Raw genomic sequence first — 12,791 nt, forward strand, 5'->3', positions numbered from 1 at the left:
AGTTATAGAAAAACAGGATGGAAACTAGGTGTTATTTAAACAACACAGAGATATACGGATATGTGTACGTAGTTACGTAGGTAAATACATGTGTGTACATTTACATGCATATAAATATCATTTATGTATAACATGTATATTCATACACAGAGCATATTTATATTCGAATAAATATATCTAGCATACAAAAATTCAAAACACTTTAATGATAAAAATCTTGAAGAAACTACAGATAGAAGGAAATTATTTCTATAGTAAAGGCTCTATATGAAAAACCAAAAGCTGACATTATACCAAATGGAAAAAATGGAAAGCATTTAATGTATTATCAGGAACAGGATAAAGATTTCCACTCTTTTTTGTTGTTGTTGTTTTAGGATTTCCACTCTTATAATCTCTATTTAATACAGTACTATAAATCTTAGAGCAACTGGATACAAATGGGACAGAAAGAGGTAAAATTATACATATTAGCAGATGATATTATCATATATTTAGAAGACATGAGAAGACTTTTAGAGCTAATAAATTTATCAAAGTGCACAATAAAAAATAAACACACAAAAAGCAACAACTAATAATAAAGCTGCTCAAAAAGAAGTCAGGAAAGCTATTACATTCTCAATAAATTAAAAAATAAAATTCCTATGAATAAACTTTAGCAAGGAGGTGAAAGGCCTGTACAATGAAAATTGTAGAACACTGAAGAAAGAAATTGAAGAAGACACTAGAGGACAGAAACACCTCCTATGTACATGGATAAACAGAATTAATATAGTTAAAATGGCCATTATACCAAAAGCAATGTAGAGAATTAATGCAATTCCTGTAAAAATACCAATGATAGCCATCAAAGAATTAGAAAAAAAAATTTAAATCAACAGGGAAACCAAAAAAGGGCCAATTTGGAAAGTCTGAGCCAAAAAGCAAAGTTGGAAGCATCATAATAGCCTATTTCAGATTATATTAGTATTACAGTCATAGTCACAAAAATAACATGGCATGAAAATATAAAAGAGATAAGTGGAGTAGAGGAAGGGGACTGAGGAGGAGGGAGGAAAAAAGGTAGGAATGGAGGAATGAATCTGACCAAACTTTCCTATGTACATGTATGAATATACCACTGTGAATCATCTTCATGTATACCCACAAAACACTAATTTTTAAAAAAACTATAAATAGGGGAATTCAAGATGGCAGGCTAGTGGAAGGCTGAATTCCTAGTTGCTCCATGGCTTGGGATTCAAGCAGCAGGAATACTGTTTCTGTGCAACGTGGGTGAAAGAGGGATTTCACTAAAACTCAATACTGGCCAGTTAAAATGTCTTAAGAAATTCAGAAATTTGGGTATTTAAAAAAAATTAAAATGACTACCTTGTAGTCAAGTCAGCGTGGCAGCAACAATAGCAGTGCTAATTCAGCACAAAGAGAAGGGAAACACAGAATCAGTCAGCATACCTTAGAGATACATTCATACCCGTTTTGTTTTTGAATTGAGTTATTTCTAGGATAAGGCCCAGTATCTGCATTTTTATGTTTTTATTAGTTCATTATAGCTGTACATAATATTGGGGTTTACCTTGGCATAATCACACAAATATGGAATAAAATTTGCTACTTCAATTCCGAATATCATCCCTTTCCCTCCTGTTCTCCCTCCCCCTGTTCCCATTCCTCTACTCTACTGATTTACCTTTTATTTATTCACATATTTTAAAAAATTAGTGCTTTATACATAAAGATGAAATTCACTGTGGCATATTTGTATATATACATAGTATGATTTGGTAAATTTCATTTCACTGTTCTGCTCTTTTCCCATCCCTCCTCCCTTCCCTTCAATCCCCTTCCTCTGCTCCACAGATCTCCCTTCTATGTCCATCAAATTCCCCCCCGATACTATCCCCCCATATTTTGTTTCTTCTTCTACATATGGAAGAAATATTCAAGGCTTGGCTAAGTCTGGCTTATTTCACTTATCATGACGTTCTTCAATTCCATCCATCTACTTGCAAAAACCACAATTTCATTCCTCTTTATGGCTACATGAAAATTTCATATGAGAGAGAGAGAGAGAGAGAGAGAGAGAGAGAGAGAGAGAGAGAGAGAGAGACACCACATTTTCTTTATCTATTCATCTGTTAATGGGCACCTGGGTTGATTTCCTAACTTGACTATCTTGAAATTGTGCTGCCATAAACTTCCTGTATAGCTATAATATGCTGATTTTTGTTCTTTTGGACAAATACCAATCAGTGGGATACCTAGGTCATATTGTGGTTCTATTCCTAGTTTTTTTTTTTTTTTTAGAAAACTCCATATTGTTTACCAAAATGATTATACTAATTTGCAGTCCCACCAATAATGTATGAGTTTACCTACCCCCCACCACACACACACAACTTCCCCAGCATTTATTATTTGTATTCTTGATGATTGCAATTCTACTGGAGTGAGATGAAACCTCAGTGGAATTTTGATTTGCATTTCCCTCGTGATAGGGATGTTGAATATTTTTTCATACATTATTGGCCATTTGTATTTCTTCATTTGAGAAGTGACTCATTTATTGATTGGGTTATTTGGTTTTCTAGTATTAAGTTTTTTGAACTCTTTAAATGTTCTGGATATTAATTCCCTGTCAGAGAAGTACTCGGGTCAAGACCTTTTCCCGTTCCATAGACCTTCTTTATTCTTTGTTTCCTTTGCTGGCAGAAGATTTTAAATGCTATGCTATCCCTTTCACTGATTTTTTGGTTTTATTTCTTGGGCTTTAGGAGTATTGTTAAAGAAGTGAGGCCTGCACCAATATGTTAAGATATTACTCTCTATTTTCTTCCAACAGTTACAAAGTTTCTGATCTAATTCATAGGTCTTTGATCCACTTTGAGTTGACATTGGTGCAGGGTGAAAGATAGGCATCTAGTTTCATTCTCCTAATTATGGATATCCATTTTCCCAACATCTTTGTTAAAAAAGACTATCTTTTCTCTAACATGTGCTTTTGGCACCTTTTTTCTAGTAATATATGACTCTATTTGTGGATCTGGACAATGGAACTCTAGTTACCTCATGTCCCCACAGAACACACTCTGACCTCTGAGGACCAATCTAGACACAAACTCCAATGTTTCTTCAGTACTTTCGGTACTGTGACACCTTTGGTTTGGAATCTGTGGAATTGGGGTGGCATAGAAATTTTGCTCTGACCACGTCTATGTGAAAGTGTGTGAAAAAGAAAGACAGCAGAAGTGTTCCGACCCAACCCAAGGACCTAAGCGAGTATGGAGTCCTGATCCACAGTTCCATGGTACCTCATACAGTCTGAGGTGGAATTCCACCAACCAACATCTAGTGGAAGCTCCAGGTCAGGGGTTGATATGGACCTGCAAGGCTAACAGGACCCTAAGTCCCCAAGAGGGAAATGGTTGGAGACAAAATGAGTCTTGTACTAAGTGTAAAACATTGATGCAGAGTGGAATATGGGAGGCACACAAAGTAAACTGAGTCTTTTGAAATTTATGTTAGAAAACTTGAAGAAAGGTTTTAATTGTAACTGTGGAGTGAAACTCCACAAAGGTTATAGACTCTCCATGAATTACAATGGCCAACCTTTGAGGTGGGAAAGCCACCAGGAGGACCTTTAGACAAAAGTGACATTGGTGAGGAACTTCTGGATGGAAGTCTTTGGCCTGCTTCACTTGGTCTGGACCCTGGGCATCAATATTTTAAAAGATTTGTAATGATTTTAATAGCTGGAATTTGGAGTCATAGGTCTAGAATAAATCCAGATACATAGCTGAGGGACATTCAATCCATTGCCTCCATTAACTAGCTTTGTGACAAGCAGCATATTTGTTAGCTCTCTCAATCTCTACTTCTTTGACTGTAAAATGAAAATAATATCTTCAATGCTGTTTTGATGATTTTATAAAATGATGTATTTTATAGAGCAAACATTCTAAAAATGTGTTAATATTTTTTAAAAAAACTTTGAAACTCAGAGCCCACAACATTATATTCTTTAAAGTTACATCAGAGTGTAATTGAGATAAGTAGCAAAATCTTTAGTAGAAAATTAAAAAACTCTATCCAGTTTTATTTTGAAAATGAATTTTATCATACAATTTTCTCTTCTCATTGACCACAGTAATGATTTTGAATTTTACTTACAGATAAAGCTACCAAAACCCCCTCTGACTGGGCCTTATACCCAGCTGGTTAATCAAAGAGATAAACTGCAGTACATTTGATGCAACTAGAACAGACGCAAGGCATCCACCAGCCCAATGCCTAGAAAAAGAATCAGGTCCTTTCGGGATCCCACTTCTAAGATGACATAGTTCACTCTTACTGTTTTACTATATTTCTTACCACTGTTTCATTTATGACTTTTTATTATAAAAATATAGTCTTATTTAAAAACACAGGTAATATAGAATTAAAGTTAAAATCAAAGTTCTCTATTTGTGGGGTATGCCTTTTCTACTCCTATTCCTATACCCAATTCCACTTCTATAGAAACAAATATTAATTATTTTATGTGTATGTATGCTTCTAGGCTTTTTTTCTATAGATGTGTAACATATATTTTTCTAACAGTTGCTAATATTTTCCCTTACACATACTGCTCTGTTAAATTATGGCTAATTTTTTTTTAATATATATTAGAGATAAACTTTTAAGTTCAAAACGAATGTACTCATTCATTTATTCAATAGATACTATATATTTTAATTTGGGCATAATACATAGTAGGTGAATGAAAGAATGTATTTGTGCATTGTCAGGCACTGGGTACACAAAATAAAAAAAAAAGAACAGTACTTGTCTTCATGGAATTTACAGATTAGCAGGAAACAATGATAGTTAAAATTATAACACAAAAGATCACTGACAGTAGTCAATTTAGTACTGTACTATATAATCAGGGACCTACTTCTACTGGACTGCTAGGGAAGGTCTCTCAGGTCAAACAATATTTAAGGAGCCAGAACATTCCAGGTCTCACAATCAGCATGTGCAAGGAATCCAGGTGGGAAAACAGTTTGGTGCTTTCACAATCAATCAAGTGTAACAGAGATGCAAGTAGGGATCATGACATGGGTTTAGATCTTATTGTAAATGTAATCAGAATCACTGAAAGGACACAATGATCCCACATGCATTTTTAAAGAGATCAGGGTTTATGCTGTACAGAGAGAACAACAAATAGGGAAAAATAAAATGCCACAATACATCCCATTTCCTTCCCTCTTCTTTTTCATTTAGGTTAGTGTTACACAGTCATCACCCTCCTCACTCCTGCTAAGAATCAGATTAATAAGTAGTAGAGATGGAGAAAAATTGGGAGACTCATAATATATTATGGAAAAATAAATAATCAGGTTTATTTATTTTACTGTGTGCATGTTTTTCTTTTTTTTTTTTTTTAACTGGATTGAATCCCAGAGTCTTGGTCATACCAGGCATATCAGACAAATATTCTATCACTGAGCTACATTTCCAGCCCAATAATGGGGCTTATAGAAAATTATATATGTAGTAAATGAGGAAGGAAAAAATCATAAATATTTAAGGAAAAAAACATCTTGTATGTGGTCTTGCAAACAGGAGTTCAACAATGTTTGGTGAGAGAATAAGTAGCTAAATAAACTGAAATAGCATGCATGTTATACTATTTCTATGGGAACACTGCCTGATATTCTGAGACTTTGTTCAATCCTTCTAGGCTGAAGTAACCTCCCTTCCCTATATGTTCCTAACTCCTTACAACAAATATTTCAACCTTTCTGATTATTTTCTTTTCCTGACCACCCTTCCTGAACTGTCCTTATCAATCTCCCAGAAGACCAGTAGAAACATTCACTATGTTTACTACTTACTAAGGAGTAGATACAGTCTTTCACTGTCTATTACCACTTCTGTGTGAAACTTTCTTCTTGGAGGGGAAAAAAGAAACTATACAATCAAAACCTGATATCATCCTGAAGAACACTAGTCCTACTAAACCATCAAATAATTGTCAATGTCCACATTTCTTTTGTCAAGTATTCTCAAGACTCACCAGAAGATGAAATTTATGACCTTGTAGCATCTTCATGATAACAGCAATAAATTTTAGTGCAATGTTTCAAACATTTTTCAGGCTCAGTATACTTTCAACTGAATATGTTAATTGTAAGTACTCATATAACAACTCAATTTTTTCCTTTAGTACAATATTCCATAAACTACACAAGATATTTAATATTTTATTATAAAATAGATATTTGGAAATAGTTTGATCCTTTGGGGACTTGCTTTTATGATTCATTTATGATTTATGATCTATAGGTGTTTACAGAGTTGGTAATTTCCCACTATTAAAGCAAGACCATCCTGAGTATTCTTATTTAATGCTTTAAGCTTTATTTTCTTTAATTTCCTGTTTCATTGACTTCTGCTCAGATTTTATCACTTTCCTACTTCTATATACTTTGGAATTCATTTGTTTTTCTTTTTCCATTTTCTTAAGGTAGATGCTGAGATCACTGGGATCATTCTATCTTGAAAATTGTGATTTAGTGAACCCAGACAAGAAGTTCAATGAACTGTAAACAATAGAAACATTAAAAATACACAAAATTGAAAGTGCTATGTCATAAAAAACTTACTCAAAAGCAGCGATAAAGAGTAAAAAAATAAGAATAGAAATTGATTTCTCATTGGAAACAATGGAAATGAGAAGAAGGTGGATCAAAACCTTTAAAGCACTGAAAGCAAAACAGCCAACTTCAAATTATATATTCATTTAGTTATCATTCAAAAATGGGAATAGGAAAGATAGTATACTGAATCAGACATTACTATCCTATGTGCTTATATGAATACATGACCAGTGTAATTCTACATCCTGTACAACCAGAAGAATGAGAAGTTATATTTGATATATGTATGTCAAAATACATTCTATTATCATGCATAAGTAAAAAGAACAAATAAAAAAGAAGACAAACAACCTAATAGATTTGAATAGACATTGCATCAAGAGAGATATGGAATGGCCAACAAGCAACTGAAAAGATAGTGAACATCATTACCCCTCGGGGAAAATGCAAACCAAAACAAACATTCATCATACATAGAATAACTGGCAAAAAAGGGTAGACAAAAAATGTGTTGTCAAATATGTGGAGAAAATGGAACACTTACACATTATTGGTTGAAATATAAAATGGTACAACCACTTTATAAATAAGCTTGGCAGTTTCTTAAAAAATTTAAACATAAATTTCCACATGACCCATAAACTATTCTCTTATCTATCCCCCTCAAATAAAAATGTTCACACAGATGCACACAAATATTCATGGCAGAATTATTGATAAAAACTAACACGTGAAAATAATCTAAATATTCATCAGTTGCCAAATGGATAAGTAAAACATATATTTACAGGATGAAATATAATTCAGAAATGAATAGGAAAGAGCTATTGATTCATGCTGTAACCTGGATAAACCTCAAAAATATTATGTTTAATGGAAGAAGCCAACATGAGTGAAGCTAGAGGACATATTAATGCTATGTGAAATAAGACAGATATAGAAGGAAAACTAATACATGATCTCACATTCTTGAAGAAAGGATATACATAGAAACAGAAAGAGATCACTGAGATCATTCTATTATCATGCATAACTAAAAAGAACAAATTATTGTTTGAAATATAAAATGAACATAGAAACAGAACCAGGCACAGGGGAAATAGGAAAATATAGTTGAAGGGCACAAAGTTACAGCTATGTATGATGAACATGTTGAGAGATCAAATGTATATCAGCACTGTAGATAATAATATTTTTGTTGTGCACCAGAAATTTGCTGAGAAAGTAGATGGTGATTTGCTTGATAATAGTATTTTTGGGGGAGGAAGGTGAGGAGCATTGAAATCAAGATCATTTTAATAGTGAGCTATATCCTTAGTCCTTTTTATTTTTTAAATTTTGAGACAGGGTCTTGCTAAGTTGCCCAGACTGGCCTGAACTTGTGATCCTCCTGCCTTAGACTCCTGAGCTGCTGGGATTACAGGCGTGTGCCTCCATGCCTCCATGCAATAATGGTAATTTCTTCACCGTGTAAATATATGCCAAAACATCATGTTGTACACATTAAATATATACAATTAAAAAAAACAGTCAATCAACAATAACAGCTTTCTCACTTTAAAAAAGGAAGAAAACAGATGTAAAAGACTACATATATTTTTTATCTAAATAAAATGCCCAGTAAAGGTAAATCTATAGAGATGGAAAACAGGACTTGTTACAAGTGGGAATTGACTACAAGCATGAAGTATATTTTGGGGGTGGCAGAAATATCCTAAAGTTGAAGGTGATAATGTTGTGGTGTAAAACCAATACAATCAATAAGAATGTATATTATAGGTTATAGATTTAGTAAAAAATATAGATTATAGATATAAGTGAGATAAGACCATTATAAAGCTAGAGCTGTCATAGGCAGACCTAAGATTCCATTTTGCTGTCTTCTATTTAAAAAAACCCAAAAAACAAAAAACTGTTACAAGAGCTGTTTCTGAGAAACTGAAATGAAAGCAATTTTCTTATAATATATTGTTTTCTGTACTTTGTACCCTACACAATGTACTCAACCCAGGATATGGTGGTCTTGGTAACCCAAGACTTTGAAGTAGATTCTAACTATCTTCTCAAACTCAGGATACAGTTGTCTAACACCTGCTCAAACCCAAGATTTGATTGTCTGAGTTGCTGTGCTAATTGCTCTCTTAGCTTCTATGATTGGCTTGCTTACATGGCGCTAAGGAAAGTCCCTGAGCTGTGGTTTTCATCCTTAAATTCCCAAGACACAGGCCAGGAAGTTGCTGTTCTCCCACAGAGCTTGTCTCTACAGGTGGGTGACAGTCCCTGGCCAGGTAAATAAAGCTCTCTTTGATTTGAATTTGGACTTAGAGTATTTTCTGAAGTGGATCCTCATAACAATATTAGCACTCTCTGTAAATTTACCAATGATCATTTAACTGCATACTTAAAATGGATAAACTACATGGTATGTTAATTACAAACCTGCTTTTAAAAATAAGCTCCTCAATATCTGATATAAATATAAAACATTGCTTATAATATATTTTTAAATATGTTTCTTCTTTATTACAAGTTTTCCAACAATAGAAAGTAAGCTCCAAGAGCACAGGGATCTTATCTTTATCATTTATTGCTATATCTCCATTAGCAATATGGGGTACCTTATAATATACTCAACATAGAAAACATTCAATATTTGTTGAACGACTGAGTGAATGACCACTTTCCTTTAATAAGAATATAAATTTCACATTTGTTTTATGCTCAAGACCGCCCACCACTAATCCCATACCCTTTCATAAGCAGAGTAATGATTATCCAGGCGTTACATATATATTACTGTAGTTGATCCTTATAAGAGCCTGGTGACACAAAAAAAGATGAGACACAGAGGCTGGAACATACATGTTGACCTTAAGTCATCTGGTATTTTGGGGTGGATATGACTAATAATCTAGTAAGTAGTTGGAAATATGGGAATGTTACTTAGTAACATGGTTCATCATACTTTGGAAATAATTTTTGTGAAATCACAAAACTGAGTGAACACAGGCAATGTACACAGAATGAGAACTGATGGTGCAGGTATTCTTACTGCAGTAGTCAGCCAAATCAAAGACAGTTTATGAGCAAGAAGTACAAAATTAAAGAAAAGTAAAATTAATGATGTAGAGAAGGAAAGAAACTGAATTTTATCAGAAGAGATGAATTTCCAGGTGACAACAGTGGGACTGGATAGAGAGTAGAACAGTTAGAAAACATCAAAGGAAGAATATTTGTGGCTGAAAAAACATATGTTGCCAAAAATGTAGGAGGAAACAGAGAAGACAAATCTACAGGAAAAAAAAGTCAACAAGGAGGTCAATAAAAACAAAAACCACTAAATTACAAATAAACTTTCAAATAGGCAAAAAGCAAATAAAATAGGGGAAATTATGGAGTGGAAATTTGGCCTTGTGTAATTTAATTAATTTAACAATCCTTCCTTATAAATTAATAGATTGAAGCCAATGAAAAAAACAGAGAAAATCAGAACTATTTTAAAACTTGCTAGAAAATTATACAAACAATCTGTTATGTACAGAAGGTTTCTGAATGAAAAACTGAAAAAATCTGGTGTGTTCTGGCTGGTATTCAACAGTACAAGCATTCCTTAAAATATTTACCTGAGTGCCATAGATTTAGTAAATAATACTATTTGTATAAAATAGCAATCCCTCACTGAAATGCTGGGTTCTACTTTAACAAAGTATTGCCATATAAACGTATAGAATGGGGAGAAAAAAAGCTGTATTTTGGTGTTTAATGGTAGTAATGCCCAAGGATATCTTCTTCTGTTTAATTCTGAATAATTTTCAGAGTAAGGCAGTCCCATGAACATTTAAGATTTAGTTAACCAGCTATAGTAATTCTAGACTATGGAAGCTATTCTAATTACTCTGGAGTAATTAGAAATAAAAGCTAATGCTCCCAAAATGTCACTTTTTAAAAGAAAGTTATTTCATCTTAAATATCAATTTGAAACCAAATTAAAACTAATATCAACAGTTGGCTACAAATGTTTTCCTCTGCTGGTTGAAAGGTTTTGTTTCTGAATGTAAACAGTAACTGTTTGTAATTATACCAATTAAAATTTTAAATATTTGAAATAAATATTTCAGAAAAAGGATCAGTACAGTATTATAATTTGTACATATATCAGGATATGTCCAGTTTCGATTTTAAAAGATTAATATAAAATACACATCAACTTTTCATTTAAAAGCTTTAAAAGTAATGATGAACAAATACTGTAAATTTGCTCATTTTAATTGGTTCTACATTTCTTAAAATGAAAATCTTGAAACAAGACATTTAGATTTTAGCACCTTTTTGCTTAGTTAGCTAGCCAAAATCTCTTCTAGCTTGTTGGTGACATTCTACTTCTCTCATCTTCTGTTTCTTTATCTATAAAACAACGGGAGAAGGGAAAGCAATCATTCCTGCCTACCTACTGGGATGTAAGAATAAAGTGAAAAACAGATGCAGTCAGGTGCGGTGGCGCACACCGGTAATCCCAATGGCTTTGGAGGCTGAGACATGAGGATCACAAATTAAAATCCAGCCTCAGCAACTTAGCAAGGCCCTCCTAATCAACTCAGCAATACCCTGTCTCTAAATAAAGTACAAAAAAGAAGCTGGAGATGTGGCTAAGTGCCAATCCCTTGTACCCCCCCCCCCAAAAAAAAAAAAAAAAAAGATAGCTCTCAGGCTGCCAAATATGTGGTGTTATTATCATTAAAAATTCAACCTGTATTTCACAAAATACTATGTTGTTTATTTTATTCAATCTCACAAACAGCAAAAATTACTTAAAACCAAGCATGACTCACAAAGTAAAGCTAAAGGATCTAATTATGCTAGAAGTTTCAGTTAAGACATGGGGAATCTTGATTTGACAATCTGTGACTCTTAAAATATCCGTGCTTCTAACACCGAGCGCATGAATACTAAAGCTTCTTATTTCCCATTGGAGTTGTTCTCCATTCATGGCCTTTTTCCTAGTCTCAACATCTTTCCCTAAAACATCTTCTATGAAAGGCAACTTGAAGTTCATATATATTTAGTAAATCAACAGAATGCTAAGATGTAGTTGATTTCTCAAATTCTGAAGTAAATGAAAATGGAATGGTGATGGATGACTGACCACCTTTTAAAAAGCAGCACAAAGGACATAAGCAGCAGCTGACCTCAGTAAAAAGTTAAAACATATTCAATTGGGCTCAGCTCATGGGTGAAGGAAAAGTCACAAGAATACCTAAATACTGATGTGAAATGGTAAGTTGAAGTACAAGTGCCATCATCCCCAGTGGACACAGAAATGCATACTTAGCAGGCATATGTCAGTCAACATGGATTTGGTGGTGAGCTTAACTCTTACTCTTAAATAGCTTTCCTTGGACCAGTCACAATATTAGGCATTTTACATAAACAATGTGATTTATGTAATAACTCCATCAGGAAGGTTTCATTTTCATTGTTTTTTTGGAATGGGTTTTTTTTAATTGATTTTAAAAAAATAAATGACAGCAGAATGCATTACAATTCTTATTACACGTACATACCACAATTTTTCATATCTCTGGTTGTATATAAAGTATGTTGACACCAATTCGTGTCTTCATACATGTACTTTGGATAATGATGTCTATCACATTCCACCATCCTTGCTAATCCCCTGCCCCCTCCCTTTCCCTTCCACCCCTCTGTCCTATCTAGAGTTCATCTATTCCTCCCATAAAACTAAAATTATAGCTCTCTATCAAGGTCACAGAGCATGTGAATGATCTAGATAGGTTTAAATCTAGGCAGATTTAACTCTCAAATCCTTCTTATTTACATATTGTTAAATATTTGTAGCTCAGATACTCACATATCTGAGATCCTGAATATCCAAGATAAAATGAAGAAAGGAAAAAAATATTCAAGTAAAAATAGCAAATCATACAAGAAAAGAACTATACTTATCTGGTTATAAAGACAAACCTGTTGTCATGTTAGAACCCTGGCGAGTACAGAGAATCTGAATTCGAGGAGACTCTGGTACAAAAGAGGGGAGTAGCTCTCCTGCAGATCCTGCCACACTTGATCAGCAGGACATATGATAAGAGTATTATAGAGGCAAGATAACTGGTCACATACGAG

At 33.6% G+C, this 12,791-nt stretch overlaps 1 protein-coding gene across 8 annotated transcripts in view; it reads right to left on the bottom strand.

Moving 5' to 3' along the window:
* Dock3 (dedicator of cytokinesis 3) overlaps positions 1–12,791 on the bottom strand; it is a 680,226-nt gene that overhangs the window by 373,871 nt on the left and 293,564 nt on the right. The window lies entirely within an intron of this gene.

This window comes from Marmota monax, unplaced genomic scaffold, assembly GCF_021218885.2.
Source record: "Marmota monax isolate L192 unplaced genomic scaffold, Marmota_monax_Labrador192_F-V1.1 WCK01_AAM20220418_F8-fsc00022, whole genome shotgun sequence".
In the NCBI taxonomy this organism is placed as follows: Eukaryota; Metazoa; Chordata; class Mammalia; order Rodentia; family Sciuridae; genus Marmota; species Marmota monax.